Genomic DNA, 26,263 nt, shown 5'->3' with positions numbered 1-26,263 from the left:
GGAAGAAAACATAATTGGGAATGTGGACCAGCGTATAAGAAATGACAAAGTGGTCCTCAAGATATTGTTAAGGTCTCCAGACAGGTCCCCTTCAAACTTTGAGTTAGCCACGCGGCATAGTGGTTAAAGTTTCAGGATATGAGAGCAGAATATCTAGGTTTAAATCCCCACTCAGCCACGTATCAGCTGTGTGACTTTGGGCACGCATCTGTCTCTCTGTGTCCTGATTTTCTCCTTGGTGCAAAGGGGACCCTACAACTTGTTACTTAACCAGCTGCCCTGAATGCAAATGCAAAAATTTGCACAGTGGCTGCTCCAGGACACAGCCGCCAGAGGGCTTGCTACATCACGTGTCCCTTGTGTTAAAAATATAAAAGATAATAAAGGAAGCATTTCCATACAGAAAGGTTGTTTCTAGTACATTCTAGAAGCCTACCTAAGTAGGTCCTTTCAGCTGTTAAATACACTCATGTAGCATTCTCTGCCAGGAACAGGGTAACCACTTCAAACATATTTGAGCTAAAATATAAAAATATCCACAGTGTCGTTCTAACCTCTTCTGTGACTGTGTCACTGGGAATTGTTTTCTAGATAATTGCATTTTGCGTTCCAAGCACTGCCACAGGAAGGTATGCACAGATTCTGGTCAGGATGACAGGTTCCAAAAGGCTCTCGGTGGCCTACCATCAGCTGGCAAGCCCAGGGAGAAGACACCAACGTACAACCCGGCAGAAAGAAGTCACAGCAATCACTACTATTTCCAAGTGCCCTACCGTATGCCAGGCACTGGGCTAGGGATCTCCTACACACAACTCTAAATAGACCTCGAATCTTCTTTTCCACTACAGGAGGCAGACGCTGTTAGCCCCCTTTGACGGGTAAGGATGCACCCAGAGTTGCTAAGTGGCCCTAAGTGCCTGAAGCTGGTTTGAGCCAAACCCATCCGGCTCCAGAGTCCGCATTCCTTCCAATCCACAGGGTGTCCAGTCAGCTCTTGGTCCTTTCCCCTATTATTTCTGAGACCAAAAGCCATACATTTCAGGATCTTATCATCTGACAGAAAGTTCTTCTCAGCATCTACTATAAATCTCATCTGCTACAATTTATGCCTCTCTTGGGCTTCTCCCTGCGTCCTGGGCACCCCTCCCAGCCATGGTGACCTCACAAGTCATTCATTCACTTTAATCCACTGCTTCTCAACCAGGAACGTTTTGCACCCCTGGGGACATTGAGCCTTGGCTCAAGATATTTCTGGGGGAGGGGATGTGTTAATAGGCAGCTAGTGGGTGGAAGCCAGACGGACTGCTAGACAGCCTACTATGCACAGGAGGGCCCCCATGACCAAGAATTATCCGGACCCAAAGGTTAGTAGTACCGAGGTTACAAAACTCTGAAAACACAACTCTTGATTTCTGTGCCCCAAATCCATTCCTCCTGCAGTCTGCCCTGTTCTCTGGAAAAGATGATGTCACTCCCAAGGAGCTCAGGCCCCAAACCTAAGTTTGCCCTGATTAGTCCCTTTGCCCCGCCCCTTTTTACACAAATACTTTAGCCCTCACTATTAGAAAAAGCATTGATTCTGCAATATTCGACTCATACTTCAACCCTTGCAATGGCTCAATTAATTCATTATGCTATCCATTCATTCAATCAATCAATCACTGAATGATTATGGGGAAACCACCAAGCGCTCAAAGCCGTATTAGCTTTCACTGGAACTTTGTAAATTCTCCCAGCCTCTCAAATTTTGCAAACTTTCACACAAACACAGCTAAGCATCAATGGGCGACTCACCTAAAGGGGTTTAAAAGATTTTGCAAAAATGCCGAAGAAGTAAAGTTCAAAGATAAACATTTAATGGCGTGAGGTGAAAAGAAAGCCAACCAAGAAGGAAATTCCAGGCAGGGCTCAACGCCCAGGTCCTTTATAAACAAGTTCTGGATACCTAGGCTGCAGGGATGGGGCAGGGGAGTGGAGAGAGGGGAGCAGCTGGAGCCTTCCTCAGCCCTTGCCTGCGGGTTGCCTAGAGTCTGTACATAGCAGGACGTGTCGTGTCGGGAGAAGAGGAGAGATTATTTCAACAAACTCCTAGAAACCGTAAGTCTCACTGAGGACTTCCTGCCACTGATCTCTCCAAAGACCTTCCCTACCCCTGCAGCCGACACCATTGTTCAAATCTAGAGAGAAGCTCCCACAGGAGCACAAAGGCCATGCCACTGAAGGGAAGCCAAGGGCTCTAGACAAAGTTTTTCTTTTCTGAGAAAGGCGCGGGGCAGTTTCAGCCCGCATCTTGTCCACCGTGTTTATCTGCTCCCAGTAATCTCCGCAGAAGCTTTGTTACGTAACCACCCCAAAAAGGAAACACAAAGAGGCTTGAGGCCGTAAGACTGGCCATCCCAGGAAATGATCCAAGGTGCTATTCTGCCTTCTGGAACCAGAGTAATGACTCCAGTGGTACCAGGATGGCTAGGGGGGGTGCATTTCCATATGTGCCCCCACACTTGAAAACCCCTCTCCACGGGGGCATGAAGCCAGACAGCACACCATAGTCTAGGAACCTGCCCCCAGGGAGTGAGCTGGACCCAAGACAAGCCTAGCAGTTCCCTTCCACACTCCAGATGTGGAATCAAAGGTTAGAGTCCCAGGTTAAGTTACCTTGGGAAAGTGATACAACCCTTATAGCCTCATTGTTCTCCTGGGTAAATACTGCAGAGAGCTCTTGTAAGGGTGTAAGGGTTAAATGAGCTGTTCTATGTCAGGTACTTGGAAGAGTAGTTTATATAAGGATTAGGTATAACTTCATAATTGCTGATTAGTTGCTATTAATCGCTAATAATTGCTATTAGTATAGCTTTAGCAAGAGCTTGACACATCATAGATGCTCAGGAAATGCTAACTATTACAATTTACACCTAAGGTTATGGTGACTAACATAACACAATTTTTAAAAATTAAAAAAAAAAAAAAACTTATGCCTAGGGTCGACCTGAAAATCTTAGGTGATCTTGTAAAACCCTGAGATGCTGGGATTCATCCGGCCGTTACGTATAATCATCAGAAAGAGACATTGGGAAAAAACAAAAGCTCCTATTTTCAAAAGGAGAAATAAACACTTATTAGGCACCCACTGTTTGCCAGGAAGTATATAAGGCACTGAAGACATGATGGTAAGTTAATAAAATCTCCTGCTTTCTCAGTGGTTCTTAGTAACTGTAGGGACACACACCCCTCTGAAAATTTAACTCATTGTGTCGACATTTTCATGATGAAAGAAAGGAGGTGTCCTAGTTCTTGGCAATGTTTTCCCTTGGCCCAGAGTTGAATCACCAGGACATGACCCGGTTCACAGGGAGAGAACCGTGACCGTCCCTGGCTTGGCCTCCACTCCCAGCTTCCCCAGAGGTGGTTATCTAGCAGCCGGGGAACGCTTTGATAAAGGCAGGAGGGCGCTAGACCTGCCGAGATCACCATTACGCTTTCTAGCTTTCTACGGGATGAGCAGAGATAAAAGCAACGCATTGTGCTCCTTGGTTTGTTTTGTGTGTGTTTTTAAAGGAGTATCCACGACGGATGGCTAGACAGAGGCATGTGACAGTGGATCTGTACCATAATGCCTTTTGTGATTATACAATTCGGTTTTCTTATCGAGCCAGGCGCAGAGAGGTCCCCGGAACCACCCTCTCTGGAATGTAACCTGTGGACCTTGCTCGCTGTGATTTTCCAGGCTGCACCTGGCTCAGAGAGCTCGCCCGCCCCGGGCTGAACTGAGGGCAGGTGCGGCATCTGCTCATCCCGTCTCCAGATCCTGAGACGTTCAGGACGAGGCAGCCACCCATTGACACCGCCACTGAACCGGCTTGTTCGGGTAGAAGAGGGACCACGGGCTGGGCTAGGGGCCAGCGCGGTCTGATGGACGCTGTGGGGCCTCCCTCCTCTGTCTCCTCTAACCCTGCAGGCCCCCCAGCCTGTCTCCGGACACTTGTCACCCTCTACCTGCCACCCCACACCTTCGTCACCCCTGGCCTTTGTCTGTGGTGTTCCCACTGCCAAGAACGCCCATCCCCTTCCTTCCAGCTTCCAGCTTTAATGTCTGCAGATCATGCTGGGGGCGCCCCTATTCCTTGCTGCCTTTCCTACTGCCCCAAAGCAGAGCAAGGTGCTTGCTGCCCTTGGCCTTCTGTACCTCCCTGTCCTGGGGCACTCGCTGTTCAGTCCCCTCTGACGGGCGTGCACACAGTGTTTCTCCCAATAGCGTAAGTTCCTGAAGGGCTGGAGAGGGACTGAGCTAATTTTCGTAATTCCTGGTACGTGGGGGGCTCTCGGTAAATGTCAAATGGATAACTAACTAAGCAAATACATGACACTGGTCTCAAACTGTAACTAAAGTTACTCTTCTATAGGGTCACAGAAAGACTATAGAAACCGTTTTTCCCAACCCAGTTCTCCTTACTGTGTGGCCTTGGGTAAGTTGCTTAACCTCTCTGTGATTCAGTGTCTTGATCCACAAAATGCAGATAATAGAATGAAATACAGATTTCATAGGGCAGCCGTGAGCATCAAATGTCGTGTCTATAAGGGGCTCCGGATAACGCCGGGCACACAGTGAGTGCTTCAGCCATGTCAGAGTTTATCGCTATCGTTGCAGTGCCCCGCATGAACGTCCAGCCCCGCACGTGCTCCACCCACCCTACCCCTTCTGCACTGCCACTAGAGCCTGCTATGAATGGCCCACCCTGCCTCCTTTCTTTGAACGCGTGCCTATACCAAAGGGAGCAGCCTCACCTAGACGGTCCCCCCCGTGATTACCCTGTGTCTGAGCTGCCCCTGCAACACCTGACACGGGGGCCCTGAAGGCCTGCGCCCTACCTTAAGGTAGGGAGGCTTCAAGGGGCCATCTCCACTCCAGAGCTCCCCACAGGAGCAGACCGAGTGGGAATCCAACAAAGCATATTTTGTCTCCCTGTCCTGCTTCCACACCCCCTTCTCCGGAGGCCACCCCCCGAAATCACTTACACAAGGATCCACACCTCAGGCTCCCTTTCTTGGGAGCCTGACCTACACGGTCATGGTTACCACCATTACCAACAGAGGGGGTGGGTACAGACCCAGAGGGGCTGCTTGATTTATCTAAGTCGCAGGGCTAGGAACAGAACCAGCTGGCAAGTCCCCCTGATAAATTAATCAGAGGTGGTTTGTTATTTTACAGGCATGCAGGTTTCTGAGCCTCCAAGGAATTATTTCTAACAGCAACCGGATGAATGAATGGGCTAGAGAAACAACAAAAAGCCTGTGGTATCTGAGTTAGGTGTGGAAAGTCCCAGCCTTCGGGGGCGTTGAGGGAAGGCGGGCCAGCCTCTGCTGAGACCTGATGTCCTGGGATGAGAACCCCGAGGGGTACAGGTCAACAGGGGGCCCTCAGGCCAGCACAGCACATGGGCAGAAAGAGGAAGCAAGACCAAGACCGTGTTCCTGCTGGCCTTGGCCGTACCAGATCCCGCCAGGGCCAGATGGCCCTCCGCACTGGGCCCTCCTCAGCACCCATCCCAGCTGCAAACCGTCTCCACTTGATGGCCCCAGGGCAGTTATCAAGTCAGCCCTCGAGGTCACTCTAACCCACGAGGTCTTGGCCGTGGATCTCTGCCTGGACCCATGGGGGCGCTGCTGCACCAGGGGGGAGGAGGGAAGGAAAGCCACAAACACCTGCCCTTTGGCCCCAGTGAGGTGGGGCACATTACCACACTTTCTCTTAAGAGTGGGGGCTGGGCGCAGCCCTTTATTCGGTGGCCAGGAAGCTTCGGGGACTGATGAAGCTGTGTCCAGACCAAGAGTCTGAGCTAAACAGAAGGAAAAGGAAAATAGACTCCAGGTGAGGAGATTAAAGACAGTTGATGTAATTAGGTAAATATTCTGGTTGGGGAAAGGGGTTGTTGGTAGGAAAGCTTTACAAGACCTGATGTAGTAGCTCTTTTCTCTTTATGAAAGAATTTTTTTTTATTACAAAAGTAGCACATATTTGTAAAAAAAATTCAAAGAAAACAGAAGTGCATGAAACAAATATTACTAGTGCCCAGTATTCCCTCCCGTCCTCAGTAACAACTATTATGAAGAGTTTGAATATTCTTCTAATAGTCACGTCAGATGGACAAATGGATAAAATACAGACAAATCTGCCACTTTTCCCCTGGTCTTTTTTCCTATTTCAGATATTTCTCCAGTTAGTATCTCATTCTGTTCAACATATAAAAAACTGGTGAAACTATTCAGCAAATATTTTTTTTTAAGATTTTATTTATTTATTTATTTGATAGATCAGAAGTAGGCAGAGAGGCAGGCTGAGAGAGAGGAGGAAGCAGGCTCCCAGCTGAGCGGAGAGCCCGATGTGGGGCTCTATCCCATGACCTGAGATCATGACCTGAGTTGAAGGCAGAGGCTTAACCCTATAAGCCACCCAGCAAATATTTATTATGCACCAGTTATGTACCGAATAACGGGCTAGACACTGGAGATAAAGCTAAACTTTTGGTTTTGTTTTGTTTGTTTGTTTTTTCTCTAACAAACCAAATGATACACATCTTTTTACAAATACCTTTGGGTATTTGTTCAAGAATTTGTATAGGAAATTCTGTAGGAAATCGATGAGTCAAATGCTTAGTATAAATTTGAAAGTTTTTTGCCAAATTGTTCTAAAAAAATTCATGATAATTTATGTTTTCACCAGCAATGTATGAAATATATATTTACCCACATCTTAGCCAATAATAGGTATCACTCTTTTTGTTCTTTGCCAATCTGCTAGATAAAAACTTAAATTGTATTTAAAATTTTTTCATTTTATTCTTTTAAAGATTTTTATTTATTTGACAGACAGAGATCACAAGTAGGCAGAGAGGCAGGCTGAGAGAGGAAGGAAGCAGGTTCCCGGCTGAGCAGAGAGTAGGAGCCTGAGCCCATGACCTGCACCAAAGGCAGAGGCTTAACTCACTGAGCTACCAGGTGCCCCATAAACAGGTATTTTTTTAATTATAGAAATGATACATATTTGTTATAATGGGGAGGGGGGAAGTATTCCATAAAAGCACAAAGGAACAAAAGCTTTTCTCATAATTTTCTCTCCCGAATAAATAGTTTATATTTTACTATTTTTCATTCTTTTTCTTGTCTTGGGCACTTACAAATTTTTTTTAACAAAATTGGGTTCAGACTCTTCTGAAATGAGCTTTTTTTCCCTCAATATCAGGCTGTGAGTTCAGGGGGAGTTTTGGGTAACTATTGTGTATTTCATTCCACAGCCTGGGACTGATTACTCTATCTGTATTTGTTTCTTAGGGAGAATCTTTTAAGATAATAAGGTGTACACGCAAATAATCTTCCTTGAAAAAAATCTCTTCCCTCTTTGATGTTTTATTATCTTGTCTTTTTTTTTTTTTTTTTTTCAGCTCCTCTTGTAGGTAATTATGGTGCTGTGCTATCTTGGGGCGATCCGCTCCCTTTTTTCCACTATCAGCAGCCCTTCGTCCAAGACCATTTTAGCAGCTCTTCTGGCTGTTGTTTCAAAGGAATGCAGGGACAGCATTGACTCGGCTCTTGGAGGCTTTCTATCAATCCAACACTATCCTGTTTTCCCATGGACAACATCCCATCCCCTTTCAGAACGTATCTCTATTTCTGACATCTGCAGCTTCTCAGGGGTGTCTCCTAATGTGTTGAATCTGAATTTCTGATACACCTCAGCTGCCCCCCAGTTCTGCCTTGCCTAATAACGTTGATTGAACCAGAATAGCCACATCAGCTCAACTGCCCCAGCGGGGTGGGTGGAAACACACATACGGCAGCTAGAGGGCGCTCACGTCCTCACATTTCTGACTTGGGAGAAGCTGTGAAAGCTGTTTTCTCTTAGCACCCAAACTCAGCAAGCTTACAGTCTTGCGGGGGAGGGAGAGCAACACACTAGGGCACATGAAATAACTGAAATAAAACGGTAATATATTCGTTCTCCATATAATGAGTACAGGACGTCAGATGCAGTTCTAAGCTCTAAACTCTCCCCCCGCCCCCGCCCGCCAGCTCCGCTGAGATCCAGGTACAACACAGTGAGACCCTCCCTTTAACAGATGAGATACTGAGAGATTTGCAATTTTCCCAAAGTCACAGGGTCAGAGATGGGAGTCAGACCCAGGCAGCTTGCTCCAAAACGCATACTTAATGGCCGGGAACTAGCTCAAGAAAAAGGTATTTGAAGAGGGATGTCAAATTAATATCAGTTAGCCCTGGGCAACAGGGGTATTGGGGGAGCCCATTATTTACTTTTGACATGGAACTCTGTATTGTCAAAGTTATTTTCTCATGCATAAGCTATTATGGTTACTTTTAAAATTCTATAATTTGGGGGGGGGGAATCCTGGGGGGCTCAGTCAGTTAGGCACCCGCCTTTGGCTCAGGTATTAATCCTGGGGTCTTGGGATCCTGTCCTGCATCATAGCGGGGCTCCCTGATCAATGGGACACCTGCTTCTCCCTCTCCCTCTGACCCCCCCAACTCGTGCTCTCACTTCCTCTCTCTCTCTCTCAAATGAATAAATAAAAAATATTTTAAAATCAATAATTTAATAAGTATAAGACATAGAATGAGTACAGCGTGTCAGATGCTGTTGTAAGCCCTAAAGTCTTCCCCCAGACCCCCAAAGAGCCAGGCATAGTTGTTCAACTGTGGTTTAAGGGCAGATTCAGGTATTTCAAATGAAAAAAAAGAAGTCACAACAAATTACAAATTTTTAGAAGCCAACAAACAGCACAAACATAACAAAACTATGAAAAAATTCCATCCTATACCTCTATTGGACTCCTTCTCCTGGTTTTCTTCTTTTTTGGTTTCATATCCTTTGTATAATCATCTCGTCACACGACAACAATTTTATAAATATCATTTTCATGGAGAGACGAGAAGGTAATTTAAATCCCTCTTAAAATGTCATTCTTTCAGATGGAGTCCCATAATTGTTTAATCAAATTACCCTTAAACTATGTGCAGTAACTTATGGGTGAATGTGTGTGGGAGTTTTATCACAGGAGCACTTTGGTTGCTTTGCTGTGATTTTACTGCTGTGATTTTACATTACATTCCAAATGTTATTTTTTTTAAGATTTTATTTATTTATTTGACAGACAGAGATCACAGGTAGTCAGAGAGGAGGAAGCAGGCTCCCTGCGGAGCAGAGAGCCCAATGCGGGGCTCGATCTCAGGACTCTGGGATCATGACCTGAGCCGAAGGCAGAGGCTTTAACCCACTGAGCCACCCAGGCGCCCCCCGAATGTTATTTTTTCTGTAATCGCCAGGCTTCACCAGGCCAAGCTGTCTCAGCTGCTGAGACTACGCCAATACGTTGGGAGGCATCAAAATGCAATTTGCCATGCATAAAATTGCTACCTCGCAGTTCAACGTCTTGCTATGATTTTGTGCCCTACTGACATAAGAACTCTGGTCAATTCTATTTTGCATCAATTTCTCATCTTAAAAGCATGGTGGTACAGGGCATGCTGATTGCACAGGTATTATGGTTTTCCGGAAGGTAGCTTCTGTCTTGACTAGTCATCAATGAGACCCAAATATGCCACTTCTAATTTTGTGCATCTGGGGATTAAAAAAACATTCCATAGACTAGCTTCTGTTTCTGCACATTTTGACTTTTTTTGTCTCTATACCCACACACTTCCAGTGTCGGGCGGAGTGGGACACATTTATATTGCAGTATAATGTGATGATCCCATGACGCCCGTCGGGTATGCTCTGAGGCCATCAGGAATATTCCCAGAAGTCATTTTTACCCTGGAATGGCTAACACAGAAGTAAGTGCAAACCATCCGAATAGACACATTGAACCCGAAAGAAATGAATCTCCAACTCAACTTCTCCTTAGCTAGAATCCCCCAGATGCTCAGGGTCCGTCCACAGACATTTACACTGACCCAGACTCCTCAGGGAAATACTGATGGAGGGGGAAGCCCAGAGGAGGAGACCATATCCTTAGCCTCCTGCAGTTAAAATATCTTATTTTTGCAACTTCAGCCAAGCATGTGACCATGGCAAGGACCACACCATCGGCAGTTGCCCTTACAACCAACAAGTCCTGAAGCTTCTTTTGCTTTACAAAAAGTCTGCCCTGACTATGGTGAGGACGATAATTGCGACAAGGGCTGAGATCATGGATAAATCAGCGTAGACCAGAGTTGTCAAGAAAACGTCAATGTAGGAGGTCGGATTCCCTAGCCGGAGGGATAGGAAGCACCTCATCCAGCAGCTTCTGCCGTCTGCCAAAAGTAGACATGTATGCATATATGTGGACGCAAATGTGCTCCCACACCAGCGAAAACATTTTTTCATCACTGGCTTAGAGCTACCCCCTAGGAGCCAATGGCAATATATTTACACATCGCTAAAGAATGAGAATGAGCTTTCTCTTCAGCCCCCTCTCCCTGTTCCAACCCACAAATAAAGACTCGCAAGCCAGGAAGGACCAAAGCTTCAGGCATTTGGCACACATGTGTCCACCATTCACCTCGCTCCAACACAGGGATCCAGGGACGCTGGGCTTACGCTCCAGGGGAGGAGGAGGGGAGCAAGTGGGGACCTGGCTGGAAACAAAGTTCTCTGGGTGGACACAGAAAGCAAACCCTGGCCAATGCCTGATCAACCAGGGTGAGGAAGGAAGTCCACCCCCAAACCTCCCCTGAGAGTTGACGTGTAACCACGGTCATGCGCTGCCCTGAAGCCTCCACTGTGCTCTTTCTTCTACTCTGGAATATGGAAGAAATGCTCCCAGGAAGACCTAGGGTGCGAAGATTCTTTATTCTTAAAGGAGGTCTGAGCTCAGGCAATCACTGCCACAAAGATCAGTACTTCAGTCTGCCCAGTAAAGCACCAGGACACAAGGGTCGTGTCATCTACAGACATTTACTCAGCATCCACTGTATGCCTGGTAATCTCTTAGAAGCTACAGAAACACAGGAGCTTAGTGTCCCCAAATTCCCCCTTTCCCTCTAGATCACAAATGTGATGACCCTCTTTTAGTCTCCCATAAATTGATGTCTAGCAGATTTTCAATGTGTCCTTTACCCAAATATCACATCGACTGGAGAAGTCAGCTGGGTTTGTTCCCGGGTCGGCCTCAGTGCCGTGGCCCTGGGGCTTGTCCCCTGGTAGTAAGGGAGCCATGCCCCCGACCCATGAGTTCAGCGTGGGGCTGTGTGTGATTCTGAACACTGGCACCCATGGAAAGAGAGAAGCTTAAGGAACGAACAATTAATGAGGGCCAGGTTAAATTCATCCCAAGATGTGGCTCAAAATATGAGTCCAAAGTGCTTTTTCCCTCATTTTCATCTTCATCTACAAAACCATTTATTGAATAATTCTTGCCTTCCCTTTGTGATGCTCACTCCCACCATTCTGTATCTCATTCTTTTGTACCTCTAGGTCCACGCCCAGCTCTCTAGACAGCTGCCCGGAGCTACGTCTACATCGAGCTAAATAAAAGCACACGGCATTAACCTGGAGGGCTCAGTCCCTGTCTCTAACACCTCACACCCGTTCCTCTCGTCGCTTCCCACCCACCCTTGCCCTTCTCTTCTGGGGAGAAAAGAAAAGTACATAATCTGGATCCTCCCTCGAGAAGCTGGTGTTCTATGGAGGAAAACAACATTTATGCCGCTGCAGTAAGGGAAGGGCTCACGGTCGGTGCTCAGCATGGCTGGTTGAAACAGGTAAGTTCAAGGACGGCGTGAAGGCATCGCCCAGCAGCTTCTCCATAAATGACTCAGGACTCTGTAAAGACGGTTCCCGTCATCCCGACACCCGCGAACCTCTACTATTGCACAACCTTGCTCTTGTTTTTCAGATTGGCCCAGTAATTGTATAAAGTGAAATTCAGCACGGTGACTTCGCCCAAGTCACTTAGAAATGAAGAGCCAGCCGGTTATTTGAATCGTGGCTTTTGTCTTCTTTCGGAAGGGGAAAGAAAAAAATAAGTTGGAACAAGAATATTATCAGATAAACAGTTTCTAGAAATCTGAAGCCATGGACCGGGAAACAGCTGGAATTTAGGGACTATTTCTCCATTGGCACTTTGCTGCTTTAGAATCACAAGAATGTATTCTGAGTTATCAGATCCCTTATAAACTTAGATTTGGCATTTCCCAAGAAATGTAAAAGGCTAATTTAAGAAGACAAGTCCTGTCTCATTCTTATGCAAATCAGGAGGCAAGAGAGGCAAAAAAATGAAAAGGTTCTTTTCGCAATCATATTTTTCTGACTTTAAAAACTCTAAAATTAAGATGTTTCCTAGTGACCTGGGGCTAATCCTGGGCTTCCAGAATTTTTGACAGAAATCCTCAGCACTTCTATCAGCCGTGATAGGAAACAGATCTGTCTCTAGCCAGGCTCATCCTGCCTGGACTTTGAGGAGACAAATGTGGACAGAGGGTAGCTGAGGGGTCTCTGGATCCCTCAAAACCTTAATTCTCTAAAGCTGGGATTTGTGATTAGTACAAATGATATCTGCTCTCAACCAGTGTGTCTTGGACATTGGGATGGGTTAAGATCACCTGCTGAGTCAGGCTGTCCCAGAGTGGCGCCCAGGCCGGTGACTTCCAACAGACTCCCCAGCAGATTCTCCAACAGGTTCCCCACAAAGTCCCAGGAGCCCCCCCCCCAGATCCCAGGCTCTACAAGACAGAGGAGATCTTTTATTCATTCCTATATCCATGGCCAGGCACAGTACCAGGCAAGTAGGAAGCACTTGATAAGTATTTACCAAACTGATCATAATTGGTACTAAATTCTAATTGGATTTAAAATTTTTAACTTTTTTTTTTTTTTACAGAAAAGAGATCATTGGAACAGCCTCCGAATGTTGCCAAACCAAACCCGAAAGATACTCTTAACTCGATTTTAAAGAAAACACAAAAAGATATTTAAACTTATCCATTGAATGTCAACAACTGTCATTGCTACAAAACCAGCTGGTGTCAGGAATCACTAAAAACAAGATTTTTTTCATGTTGGCTAAAGCAAAAAAAAAAAAAAAAAATTCCCTCTCTTCCAGAAAAGCCAGAAGCAGCAGGGGTGTGGGGGGAAGTTCAGATAATAAACGGTTAGGCTTTATGATACCGAATACTTAAAAATAAAATCCACCTTGAGACTGTGACCACACTTCAGTTCTTCCGTGTCTTGTTCTTTTCCCTTCTTGTCCCCGGCTCTTTCTCTTCTCTGACTTGCTGTTCTCTCTGCTTGTCTCTTGCTCTCATCTTCTCAGGAGCCATTAATGAATGAATTGGGCTCTGAGTGGGTGGTGGAAAGGCCCAGGCCAGCACTGTTGAGAGAGCAAAGAGAAGGGATCCAGGGAAAGCTCCCGAAGGATCCAGAGCTTGAGTGTGGATAGGCTTCAGCTCTGCAGAGAGTCGCAGGGGGTACCTCCCAGGAGAGCAATTTGTAAACACGTGCGTGATCTTAGGAAGCTTGCTGTTGAAATAGAAGTTCTGTACTAGATTCAATCCTACTCAACGAAGACTCATGACCACAGTAGTGATGGTGAAGGATGTGGTGTCTGCAGGCAGATGATCCTGTTTCCAAACCCAGCTCCAAAACTTACTGCCTGGGCAGCTTACTTTTCTACACCTCAGTTTTCTCATCTGGTAAAGAGGACAACAATAAAGATGTTGTAAAAATTCAACAAGGGTCTGATGACCGACAGATATTAGTCATGATCTTTTGGCCACCGCTGCTTTTCTTTTCCCAAAGTAAATGAAGATAAAAACTTAAGATTTACTTGGGGGAAGATGGGATAGGGAGGGAGACAAACCATAAGTGACTCTTAATCTCACGAAACAAACTGTGGGTTGCTGGGGGGAGGGGGGTTGGGAGAAGGGGGGTAGGGTTATGGACATTGTGGAGGGTATGTGCTTTTGGGTAAATTGGAAGGGGAGGTGAACCATGAGAGACTATGGACTTTAAAAAACAATCTGAGGGGTTTGAAGTGGCGGGGGGTGGGAGGTTGGGGTACCATGTGGTGGGTATTAAAGAAGGCACAGCTTGCATGGAGCACTGGGTGTGGTGAAAAAATAATGAATACTGTTTTTTCTGAAAATAAATAAATTGGAAAAAAAAACAAGATTTACTTGGGGTAGTAGGCAGTATGAATAACTCATACTGGTTTTTGTTTTCTGATTATTTCTGGTTTTGTTTTTAAGCAGGACATAGCTGACTGCTACACAAGTAATGGAAGACATATTTACCAAGGCATTCCGGCAAATGCTTTACCTAATTGCATTGATTAATCCTCACAAATCCTATGAGATAGATATCATCACCCATATTTGGCAAATGAGGAAACTAAGCCTAAGGGGGGGGCAGTAATTAAGTTGCCCAAGCTCTCACAGGTAGTAAGGTGCAAGGCAAAATTGTGAGCTCTGATCTCCTCCCAATCTGTAAACCCTTGTGCTACACCATGAAGCAGCCAGAGAGCTTGAGAAACGCCATCATCCCAAAGTTTTCACCCAGAGGTAAAACTGTCCACCAGCAGAGTAAACCACTCTTCTGCTAAGACTGCTCAGAACCCCACCCAGCTGACTCACCAGGCAACTGAAAGGCAGTGTCACTAGAGAAGTCAAGAAAGCATGGGAAATCTAGACTGGCAGACCACATTGTCTCTCAAGCCTCCAGGCTAAGTGGTCAAGCTCTGCGGAGATTAGGTAATCTTTGGCAAATGTGGCATACCTGGCTGCCAGGATTCACAGGAACCTATTGGATTCTGGTGTTTATTGTGTAGTTACCGGGGTCACAAAGACGCCCTCTTGGAGCTCCTACTTTTTTAGCCAGAGACAAGAATAAACTTGGGGTTAATTTATCCATTTACCAAATGAGACTGCTTAAATTTGCGTACCAAGCAGATGGCATTCCAGTATTTTCTCTCCACTAGGTCTTTAGCAATGGGCAAGAGTTTTCAGGTCTCCTCCCTACGGGCTAGGAAGGTCCCATTTCCCAGAAGCATTCCAGAGAGCTCTGGGGGAAGAGAGACTGCTCTGTGACCTTCGTAGGGTCACTTGTAGCTGGATTTGGATAACATCCAAGATCTTACAACCAATCTCCTCCTTTTCTTCTTTGGATGCCATTAACCAAGGGGTGTTTAGGAATGTGTTAATAATTCCCAGGAGAAATTGGCCAGAATTACCTAGTCATGACTAATGAAGCTGTCATCCACTGATCCTTCCCGCTGTTCAATAATGCTTTCCAAGGAGTGCTTTATGAAGATGGATAGTAGTGTAACACTGCACCCAAGAAACTGGCACCATGTCAATGACAACAGAGGCCAGCTTATTTTGCATGCCACTCTATTTTTCATTATACTTCACAATAACTTGTTATTAAATGAAAATGAATTCGCCATTAGGGATTAGATGCTATTTAATAACTGCTCAGAGATGTTTCCAGATTCGATTGTTTTTTTTTCTTTTTCGTATCTAGTTGCAGCAGCCATGTGAGTACATGTCACTCTGGATTAGGTGAGGTTGAATTTTCTAGAACAATCTCAAATGTTTCATGGAACTTGTTCCTTAAAACTGGTGGTTCAAAGCTTATTTTGCAAGATTTTGACTTTGAATTGGCCATTTGAAAACCAGAGTCAGATAGACTGTCTCCATAAGTACTCCCAGAAAATGACATGGAATGGGCAGGGAGTTTCCATGCATACACAGTGGCTCTCCCCAGCGGGACTAGGAGGCTTTCTGGAAAGCAAACTCCCAGGCACCCTCCCCAAAGAGTATGCATAGACAGGCAGGACAGTCAATGTTATTTTGCAATAACAAATAAACCCCCAAGATTCCAGGGGTTTAAATGGCACCGATCTGTCTCTTGCTTATACTTTATGTTCATGACAGGGCTACGTATCTGCCATGAGTTCTCTTGGAAGACAGAGATGAAGCGCCTTCTATCTGGAATGGTGGGAGAGGGGGAGAGAGCTCTGGAGGGTCTCAAAACAGCATTTAAAGCTTGACCTTAAGCTGGTCACATGGCCCCAACCAACCCTGAGGGGGAGGAGAGAACCAAGAATTATGGTCTTACTATGTGTCCCAAAAGCAGAAACAATATATCTGGTGATAAGACCTAATAAGCACATATGTGAGATCAAAATGCAGATTTTATTGTATCAGTTCAAGGCCTGAATAGAAGAGAAAGGCTGACTCTCACACAAGACCTTCTGCCTGATGGTCTTTGAACCAGACATTGGCTTTTTCTCTACCTTCAGACTCCAACTGAAGTGTCCGCTCCTCCTGGGTCCTGAGCCATTCTTATTCAAGATGAAAATGGGCATATTGTTTGGTCTACCAAGTCCACTTCCAAGCTTGCAAGTCCCTAGTGGCAAGCATAGTGCCCGCAGTCCCAATGAAATGGGACAGTTAGAAAACAGTACAGAGGTTTCTGAGAAAAGTTGAAAATAAAGCTACCCTACAACCCAGCAATTGTACTACTGGGTATTTACCCCAAAGATACAAATGTAGTGATCTGAAGGGTCACGTTCACCCCAATGTTGATACCAGCAATGTCCACAATAGCCAAGCTATGTAAAGAACCTAGATGTCCATCAACACATGAATGGATAAAGAAGATGTAGTATATATATACAATGGAATACTACGCAGCCCTCAAAAGAAAAGCAGTCTTGCCATTTGCAAAAACGTGGGTGGAACTAGAGTGTATTATGCTAAGTGAAATAAGTCAGTCAGAGAAAGACAATTAACATATGATCTCACTGATCTGAGGAATTTGAGAAACAAGACAGAGGATGCTAGAGGAAGGGAGGGGACAATGAAACAAGATAAAACCAGAGAGGGAGACAAACCATAAGAGACTCTCAATCTCAGGAAATAAACTGAGGGCTGTTGGAGGGGAAGGAGGTGGAAGGGATGGGGTGGCTGCATGATGGACTTAGGGAGGGTATGTGCTATGGTGAGTGCTGTGAATTGTGTAAGACTGATGACCCACAGACCTGTATCTCTGAAACAAATAATATACGTTAATTAAAAGAAAAAGAAATGTGATAGTTAGAGGTATACTATCTCAGACCCATCAACTACTAACAGCTTGACCTTGGGCAAGTAACTCCATCCTCACATTTCCCTCTGTAGAAGGAACGCTAACCCCTCACAGCATTGTCATGAAGATTAACCAGGATAGTTTGCGCACGGCCCCGCGCCCCGATGCGTGGTAAGCATTCAGTAACGGTGGTTCTTGTTGGTCACCCCACCTCAAGGCTGGTGGGTGGTCTCTTCCTGCAGGAATTGCCTCTGATTCATTAATGATGACAGGTGGTGGGAAAGAAGGTTCAGTCACTTAAGTCATGGCATCTAGATCACTGACTCCTGGTACTTTTTGCTGTTAGCAAACAGCCTTTACGTACCTCAAAAAATTGTGAGACCTCCTTTAAAAATGAAAATAATTATGTATTTTTAAATCCTTGATTTAAAAGAAAACCGGGGCACCTGGGTAGTTCAGTGAGTTAAAGCCTCTGCCTTCAGCTCAGGTCATGATTTCAGGATCTCGGGATCCAGCCCCGCATCGGGCTCTCTGCTCAGCCGGGAACCTGCCTCCCTTCCTCGCTCTCTGCCTGCCTCTCTGCCTACTTGTGATCTCTGTCTGTCAAATAAATAAATAAAATCTTTTAAAAGAAGAAAACCTATGAAGCCTCAAAGCTTCGATATATTTGGGCCTCAAAAGCGGCCACATACAGTAGCCTCCTCTTATGTGCAGGAGATTCCTTCCAAGACCCTAGTGGGTGCCTGAACCGACAGACAGTCCCTTAACCCTATGTGGACTGTTTTCCCTATGCACACATACCGCGAATAAAACTTAACTTATAAATTAGTCACAGTAGGGGTGCCTGGGTGGCTCAGTGGGTTAAACCTCTGCCTTCAGCTCAGGTCATGATCTCAGGGTCCTGGGATCAAGCCCCACATCGGGCTCTCTGCTCAGCAGGGAGCCTGCTTCCCCCTCTCTCTCTGCCTGCCTCTCTGCCTGCTTGTGATCTCTGTCAAATAAATAAATAAAATATTCAAAAATAATAATAATAATAATAAATTGATTAGCCACAGTAAAAGATTAACAACAATACCTACTAATCAAATAGACAATTATAACAATGAAGTGTCATAAAAGTTATGTAAATGTGGTCCATCTCTCCCCCTCTCTCGATTTTTCTTCTAGTGATGACGTTAAATGATACAATGCTTATGTGACGAGTTGAAGAAAGCTGTGATGATGTAGCATTCGGCTACTACTTACCTTCTGCTGACAAGTCAGAAGGAGGAGCGTCTGCTTTGGACCACGGTTGACTACAGGCAACTGAGACCTGAGACCACAGAGAGTGAAATCATGGATTGGGGGGACAACCATGGGTCTTAAAAAGAGTAGAGCAGGGGAGCCTGGGTGGCTCAGTGTGTTAAGCCTCTGCCTTCAGCTCAGGTCATGATCTCAGGGTCCTGGGATCGAGCCCCGCACCAGACTTTCTGCGGGGCAGAGAGCCTGTTTCCCCTCTCTCTCTCTCTGCCTGCTTCTCTGCCTACTTGTAATTTCTGTCAAATAAATAAATAAACTCTTTTTAAAAAAATCTTTAATGCTGAAATGCTATCTATTAAAAAAAGAAGAAGAAGAAGAAGAGTAGGGCATTTGTGTGACTATGTGACTCAATCTAGAGACCATAGTTCAAGACCTACAGCCTTAACACGGGCTGAGGCACCACCGCGGGATGAAAGACACGGAGTTGGTCAAGTGACCGTGCAAGTCAGAGAGAACCACCTCATGAAGGACTTGTACTTCCTTCTGGAGCTCTGACAATGCAGCCCCGCCCAGGCAGACGCGGAGAGATGTCCCTCCGCATCTCTTCTCAAGTGGCTGCCCCTCCGTGAACATCAATCATGTGCTCGGCTCCCGTATAGGCTCCGGTGTGAACACGTGATTGTGAGTCATCAGCTCGTCTCAAAACTATATTTCTGCATGTGTTTGCCAAAAAGATTAAAAACGTCGGGAGACCACACACAGGCGGAAGCTGGAGAGCAGGACTTCTGGTCACTTCCACAGGAAAGACGGTTATGAGACTGAATGGCCAGAGCTGGGATTCTGGCTGCGGTCCCAAAGCCCAGGGAGGTCCATCTGGAGAGACACTGTCGTCCTCTCAGCTTGTGAGACTTTAATTTCGCCATCTCCAGAGACGACACCCGCACCAGTAGGAAGGACTCACTGGAGAAGAAAGACAAAGCCAGCAGCAAGTTCACAGTACCGCCGAGGAGCTGGTTCCCTCTTCTATGTGTCAGGGCAAAATTGGCTTTTCAGTGGCTCTGGAGGCTGTCGGGTCTAGAATCTGATGGCTATAAAGGTAATCCAAAAAGTTGTCTACTCCTTGTCCCCAACATGCAGCCCCACAAGTCAGCAAGACCGCTGACACTCTCAACATGTGAAAGGTGTGGGGCCCAAAATGACAGATTACAAAGATCTTCATGTGTATGGCATGCAGAAAAACCGGCAGGAAGAAAGAGTTTTTCCGGGCTCCAACTCATTCGTTCACTCATTCAGCAAATATTATCACACCCCTACAGTCACACACAGTAGGCTAAGCATTCTACTTTTGAACCAGCAAAAAGAGGCACAGCGTATCTTCATGAAGCTGGCTTTCTACTGGGAGACAAACCATTTGTCAGTCACACAAACAAAGGCAAAATTGCAAAAGCAACAATGACATAAAGGAGAAGTTCATGGTGCCAAGAGAGCCATAATGCAGGGTGTCAGCCAATGAGGGAGGACAGGGTAGGCTCTCTGGGCAACAGATGCAAGAGTGAAGAGAAGAGGGGCGCCTGGGTGGCTCAGTGGGTTCAGTGTCTGCCTTTGTCTCAGGTCATGATCCCAGGGTCCTGGGATCAAGCCCCACACCAGGCTCCTTGCTCAGTGGGAAGCCTGCTTCTCCTTCTCCCACTCCCCCTGCTTGAGCTCTCTCTCTTTTTCTCTGTCAAATAAATAAATAAAATCTTTAAAAAAAAAAAAAAAAAAGAGTGAAGAGGAAAAGAGGTTTCCATGCATAGGAAACAGAGTGCGCAAAGGCCCAGGGGAGGGAAAAGGTCACAAGGAGGAGATTTTTGACCTTCTGTATCCTGAAATCAGATAAATAGACAATGGTATTTTCTTCTTGCTCTTTTATAGTTTCATTTTTTACTTTTACTTTTTTTCTTTAAGATTTCATTTTTGAGTAATCTTTCTACCCCAACTGGGGTTCAAATTCACAACCCCAAGGTCAAGAGTCACATACTCTACTGACTTAGCCAGCCAGGCCCCCCCTCAGTTTTTTTACTTTCTCCCAACCTCTCTGAAAAACAAATCTGATGAACAATGGTTTGAACATCACCAAGAATGTCTGTTGGTCCCCTCACTGATTTGGGACACCTTCTCCCTTAGATCTGTTTCTTTTCAGTGTCATTGACTTTCCTGTGGATAAATACTCTTTTTTTTTTTAAGATTTATTCATGTATTTGATTGTTTATTTGTTTGACACAGAGAGAGAAGGAGACAGTGAGCACAAGCAGGGGGAGCAGCAGAGGGAGAGGGAGAAGTAGGCTCCCCACTGAGGAGGAAGCCCAGAACAGAACTGAATTTCAGTGCCCCGGGATCATGACCTGAGCCAAAGGCAGAGGCTTAACCCACTGAGATACACAGACCCCCCAAAACTATACTTTTTAATTATTGAGAATTTAAAATATCTTACAGTGCACACTCCATATCTCCTTCATTCTTTGTTTTTTAGGGTTCTTTTTTTGTTTTTTGTGTTTTTTTGGAAAAAAAAATAAAATGAAAACAGAAAATTGCAGGAAGTAATACAACAGCACCTAACACATACTACCAATGAAGATTAATGTTTTAGCATAGCTGGGGTGCCTGGGTGGCTCAGTGGGTTAAGCCTCTGCCTTCAGCTCAGGTCATGATCTCAGGGTCCTGGAATCGAGCCCCGCATTGGGCTCTCGGCTCAGCAGGGAGCCTGCTTCCCTCTCTCTCTCTGCCTGCCTCTCTGCTACTTAAGATCTCTGTCTGCCAAATAAATAAATAAAATCTTAAAATATATATGTATTTTATATATATTTAAAAAATAAAATCTTAAAATATATATACACATATATATTAAGATTTTTTTAATTTTTAAAGATTTTTTAAAATATTTTTATTTTATATAAAATATGTATATATGTATATATATATATTTTTTTTTTTTTAGCATAGTTGCTTTAAACATGTGTCTTAAGAAAAGGTATAAAATGTAGCAGATTGTTTCAAGGTCCCTGGCCCACTCCCCTTCCTCCCACCCTAGAGGGAACCACCAACATGAACTTGACATGAAGCCTTCAGTCCATATTTTAAAACTTTAACTTAATTTGTATCTACCCACAAGAAAAATGCCATATTGTTTTGTGGGTTTTCACTTATTCGTTCTTCCAGGTGAATTTTAGAATCATCTTGTCTAAATCCCTGCAGACTCCTTTTTTGGACTTTATTGGAGATGCATTAAAGGGATTTATTACTTTGGAGAGAATTGACATCTTTGCATTATGAGTTTTTCCCTCTAGGGACGAAGTCTGCTTTTCATTTATTCAAACCTCCAACAAGCCCCTTCATAAAATATCTATTTTCCTTCTTGTCGGTATGGCACACTGCTTCTTATGTCTGGGTAATTTATGATTTGTGTTGATGTTAAGAATAGGACTTTATTTTTGTACTATAATTGCTAATTCATTCTTACTGATATAAAAGGAAGAAGCTAATTTTTTAAATACATGTTTGGTAACTGGCCGTTTCACTATTCTTATCATATTTCATACCATAGTTTCTCAATGGATTCTTTTGTGTGTTCTTGGCAGACAGTTATGGGGTATACATAGTACTAGAAATTTGCAAATAATGACAGCTTGTTTCCTACTGACGGTCGCACTCCACTTTTTGGTTTTGTTTTGTTTTCTTACTCAATGAGTTAGCTAGGATTTCTAGAACAATGTTAAATTATTTTGGCGAGTCTATTACATCATATTTCAATGAGTTATCTCCATCTTGTCCCTTTTTTTTTCTTATTAACCTATAACGTATTATTTGTTTCAGGGGTACAGGTCTGTGATTCATCAGTCTTACACAATTCACAGCGCTCACCATATGTCATACCCTCCCCAATGTCCATCACTCAGCCACTCCATCCCTCCCACCGCCCTTCCATTCTAGCAACCCTCAGTTTGTTTCCTGAGATTAAGAGTCTCTTATGGTTTATCTCCCTCTCTGGTTTCATCTTGTTTCGTTTTTCCCTCCCTTCCCCTAGGATCCTCTGTCTTGTTTCTCAAATTCCTCATATCAGTGAGATCATACGATAATTGTCTTTCTCTGATTGACTTATTTCACTTAGCATAATCCCTCTAGTCCTTGTCCCTTTTCTTAAGAAGACTGCCTCCGATACTGCACTTTCTTATAGAACGTCAACAGCTATTTGAGACAGCCTTTATCATCTCATTGTTTTTTCCTTTACAGTAATGAGAGGCTTTCCTCCAGCAGACTGGATTAAAAAGAAATCGGAACCCCCTTCATTTTTTGGTAAAATTTTGCAAAATTGAAAATTCAACCCTCATCAGCTCTCTTTTAAGTTATTTGTATGGGGGAAAGCATGAGCCTAGTTCTAGGTCAGACTTGGAGTCTAGTTGATGGTTTCATTTGGGGCAAGTCCTCTTCTCTGACCGCTTCCCCACTATAAAATGGAGGATAAGACTATTTCTAAAATGTATTTTAATTTTTAATGATTGAAACCCTACTGGGGTGCCTGGGTACCTCAGTCAGTTGAGTGTTCAACTCCTCATCTCAGCCAGGATCTTGATCTCAGGGCCATGAGTTCAAGCCCCTCGTCTGGCTCCATGCTGGGTATGGAGCCTACAAGAAAGGAAAGGAAGAAAGGAAGAAAGGAAGAAAGAAAGAAAGAGAAAAGAAAGAAAGAAAGAGAAAGAAAAGAGAAAAGAAAATAATTGAAGCCCTACTTTAGAAAGCTCTGGTTTTTTTAGTGAAACAATTTTACAGAGTTAACCACACCCCAGAATTTGACAAGGCTGAAGATTAAATGTTTAGGTTGAGTATACAGGAAACGGAACTGAAAATAGTTCCAGATAAGCAGACTGTTAAACCTACATGAGGTTCCTGGCTAAAATTTTATATTTTTTAAGGTACTTTTATTTATTTATTTATTTATTTATTTATTTATTTATTTAAAGTAATCTCCATCCTGGAGCTTGAACTCACAACCCGGAGAGCAAGAGTTGCGTGCTCTACTGACTGAGCCCGCCAGGTACCCCATGGCTAAAGCTGTAAAATAATAACTACTACTTATTGAGCAGGAATACGTGTTTTGCTTACACTGTAGCCTAGTCATCACTTATAACAGCCCTACGAAATCGGGAAAATCATGATTCCCATCTTACAGCTGAGGAAAGGGAGGTGCGGTGGGGTGGGAGCTCTGAGGATTAGCTCACCCAGCACCCCGACCGGTTTCCTTTCGGTGCACCCTCTCTCCTGTTTACATAGCCGGTGAGACTCAAGTCCACAGGTCCCAGTCTCGCTCCCAAGATTCTGGATTTGACTTTGCTTTCATCCAACATCTGTGCTGCCCAGAGGCTGGATTTTGAAATGGAGTCCGGCAGGGAGAGAAGCAGGATGCGAGGCGGTGTTTTGCAGATCCTTGCAGCTCTTTTGCCTGTAGGCAGGGCTTCCTAATCCCAAGATCGCAGTCAGGACAGGGGGTCCCGCCCCCCACATTGGGTTGGGACAGCAACTTCCTGAATCTCCAGATTGAGGCAGAGATGTCATTTCCTTCCGTGGGCCACTTCTACAGTGCCCTCCTATTCACTTATTCATTTGAGAGAGAGAGAGAGAGCGAGCATGTGTGAGGGGGAGTGGCAGAGGGAGAGGGAGAAGCAGGTTCCCCCCAGAGCAGGGAGCCTGATGCGGGGCTCGATCCCAGGATCCTGAGATCATGACCTGAGCCGAAGGCAGATGCTCAACGACTTGAGCCACCCAGGTGCACCAAAAGCCCTTCTTAAACCACCTAAAGTAATTTCTATTATCTGCACTTGAACTTGGATCATTATAAGACTTATAATTAACCTTCCTTTTCTCCTGTGCCCCCTTCAGCTAAATGGGAGAAGCCACATCGTCTGATGAATTTGGACCCATGATGTGCCTTCTAGTCCCATCCGTGCCCTTTAACGGCTGCACACTCTGAGTGGGTCCATGGCGCAGGTTCTGTTGTTGTTCTTGTGTTGTTGTTGTATCTTTGACACGAAGGAGTACGGCATCACTTCTGGCTCTCCCATTCCACGATTCTCACCAGCCCAGAAGAAGGTGGAACACCGGGACTCAGACTGCCTCCTCAAGCAGGTCACCAGAAGGCAGTTCCACCCCGGCCTCCAACAAGGTGATTTCTAGTGCCCACGTCTTGGCTCTTCCTGGGTCTAACCCAGGTGGCCGAATGCTCGGTGGTGGGCCTGGAAATCAGACCCCCCTCCCCAGAGAGGGACTTGAACCTTCGGAGCCCCACACTGAAGACGGGGAGGGTGTAACACCAGCAGGACTTAGCTTCGTGAGGAAGATGCCAAGACGACAAGCTGAGGGTTGCAAAGCCAAGCAAAAGGTCAGGAAACTGGAAAATCAGGACAGGACCACGGAGAATTCTGAGGGCAGAGGTCAATCACAAGTCAGGGATGGAAGCCAAGAAGTCTAGCCCGAGGCCGAGGAGTCGACTGTTCCGGAAAGCTGCGGTCCAAGCCAGGCTGAGGAAGGCAGTCCGGCCTCACCAGTGAGGACAAAGGATTCAGGGTCCAGGTTGTGAGCCGGGGTGGGGAGCAGAGGGGAGGCTCAGCCCCCCTTTCACTTGCTTGCACAGACCCAACCGAGCCAGCGCCCTGCGTGGTGGGGAAGCTCTGACTGACCTGAATTCGGGAAGACCTCAGGGGTCGGGGGGAGCACATGCTGTCTCCAAACAGACGTTTCCAGGCCCAGTGATAAGCAGGAAGTGTTTTCATAAACGAGCAAACCAGCTGCATTTGGGGAGAATGCTTCTGGCTGACAGGAGACAAAACTAGGTGCAGTTGAATTCTGGCAAATTGTCAAGAGGGTGGGGCGTGCTCTGGCCGTGGAAGGATGGGCTTCTAGGGTCTCCCGTCCTTCGGGGAGGGTGAACCCCACTCTCACATCAGGCCACGCTCCTTCACAGTTGCTCTGCGCATGCTCAGGGCTCTGAGCCACCCCCTCTAACCCCATCAACTCCCTGAACACCGCCCTTTCAATTTGCTCTCAGGTCCTTCCCGGCAAGGAAGCTGACAAATTCATAAGACACAAATGACTAAAATAACAATCTGTTTCCCTTCCCGGAGGCTGTGGCCTTTTTCTAGGCAAACTAGCCGAGACGATGAATTTAGAACATGAGAGGAGGACGGTGGGGTGGGAACCAGGTTGATGAAATCTCAGCCTGAAGGACAGACAGCCAACCTGCGTTTTTCACCAGTTCTGTACTCATGAGTTTGTCCAGATGCTAAAATTCAGTGGTGACCCCAAAACCAGGAATTTTGTGGTCACTCCCGGATGCACCGGGTGGAGAAAATCTTGAACCACTCAGCAAACACGTTCCTTTCAGCTGAGGCTGAATGACCCTCTCTGCCTTCCTGTTTCAGCTCTCAGACTGAAAACACCTGTCCTCGTCCTGGTCTCCGTAGTTGCCTGTTTCGTGGGCTTCCTGTTGGTGATTTCACTGTTGACACCAAACTTGGTGTCAATGACATGCTGCCTCGTGGCCCTACGTGCAAGTGGGCTGCCATGTGCTTTAGGGAGAAAACACGTGTGTTAGAGAAGCTTCCTTCAGGCATGAGTTTGGCGCTATTGGCCATGGGTCCAAGTTGAGGGAATCAACACTGTGCCGAGTAAATGTGTCCTTAAATGGAAACACACCTGCTACAAGGTTGTGTATTGATGGACGGATGAAGAAGTTGGGACCAGAAGCTTGGAGGAAGCTAACCCTGCATTTCCCCAGGAGCCACAGTAATCGCTAAGCATCGCTTGCGGTGATTTTATAAGGCGTAACTACCCGGAATTAGAATGGGCTGCCCTTAGTACCGGGTCTCCCTCCAAACACTTCCTCCCCTTAACACTATGTCTGGGAACTGCCCA

The 26,263-nt window shown here is 45.5% G+C and overlaps 1 long non-coding RNA gene across 1 annotated transcript; it reads left to right on the top strand.

Annotated features, from left to right (window-relative positions):
• The first annotated feature begins 1,972 nt into the window (after window positions 1-1,972).
• On the top strand, window positions 1,973-13,253 carry LOC122919231. Its single transcript, XR_006386771.1, has 3 exons — window positions 1,973-2,097; window positions 11,468-11,754; window positions 12,873-13,253. It is a non-coding gene; the product is annotated as an uncharacterized LOC122919231 (long non-coding RNA).
• The last annotated feature ends 13,010 nt before the right edge of the window (window positions 13,254-26,263 follow it).

The sequence above is a fragment of the Neovison vison genome, chromosome 11 (genome assembly GCF_020171115.1).
Source record: "Neovison vison isolate M4711 chromosome 11, ASM_NN_V1, whole genome shotgun sequence".
Classification (NCBI taxonomy): domain Eukaryota; kingdom Metazoa; phylum Chordata; class Mammalia; order Carnivora; family Mustelidae; genus Neogale; species Neogale vison.
This window is presented reverse-complemented; position numbering and strand designations above follow the sequence as displayed.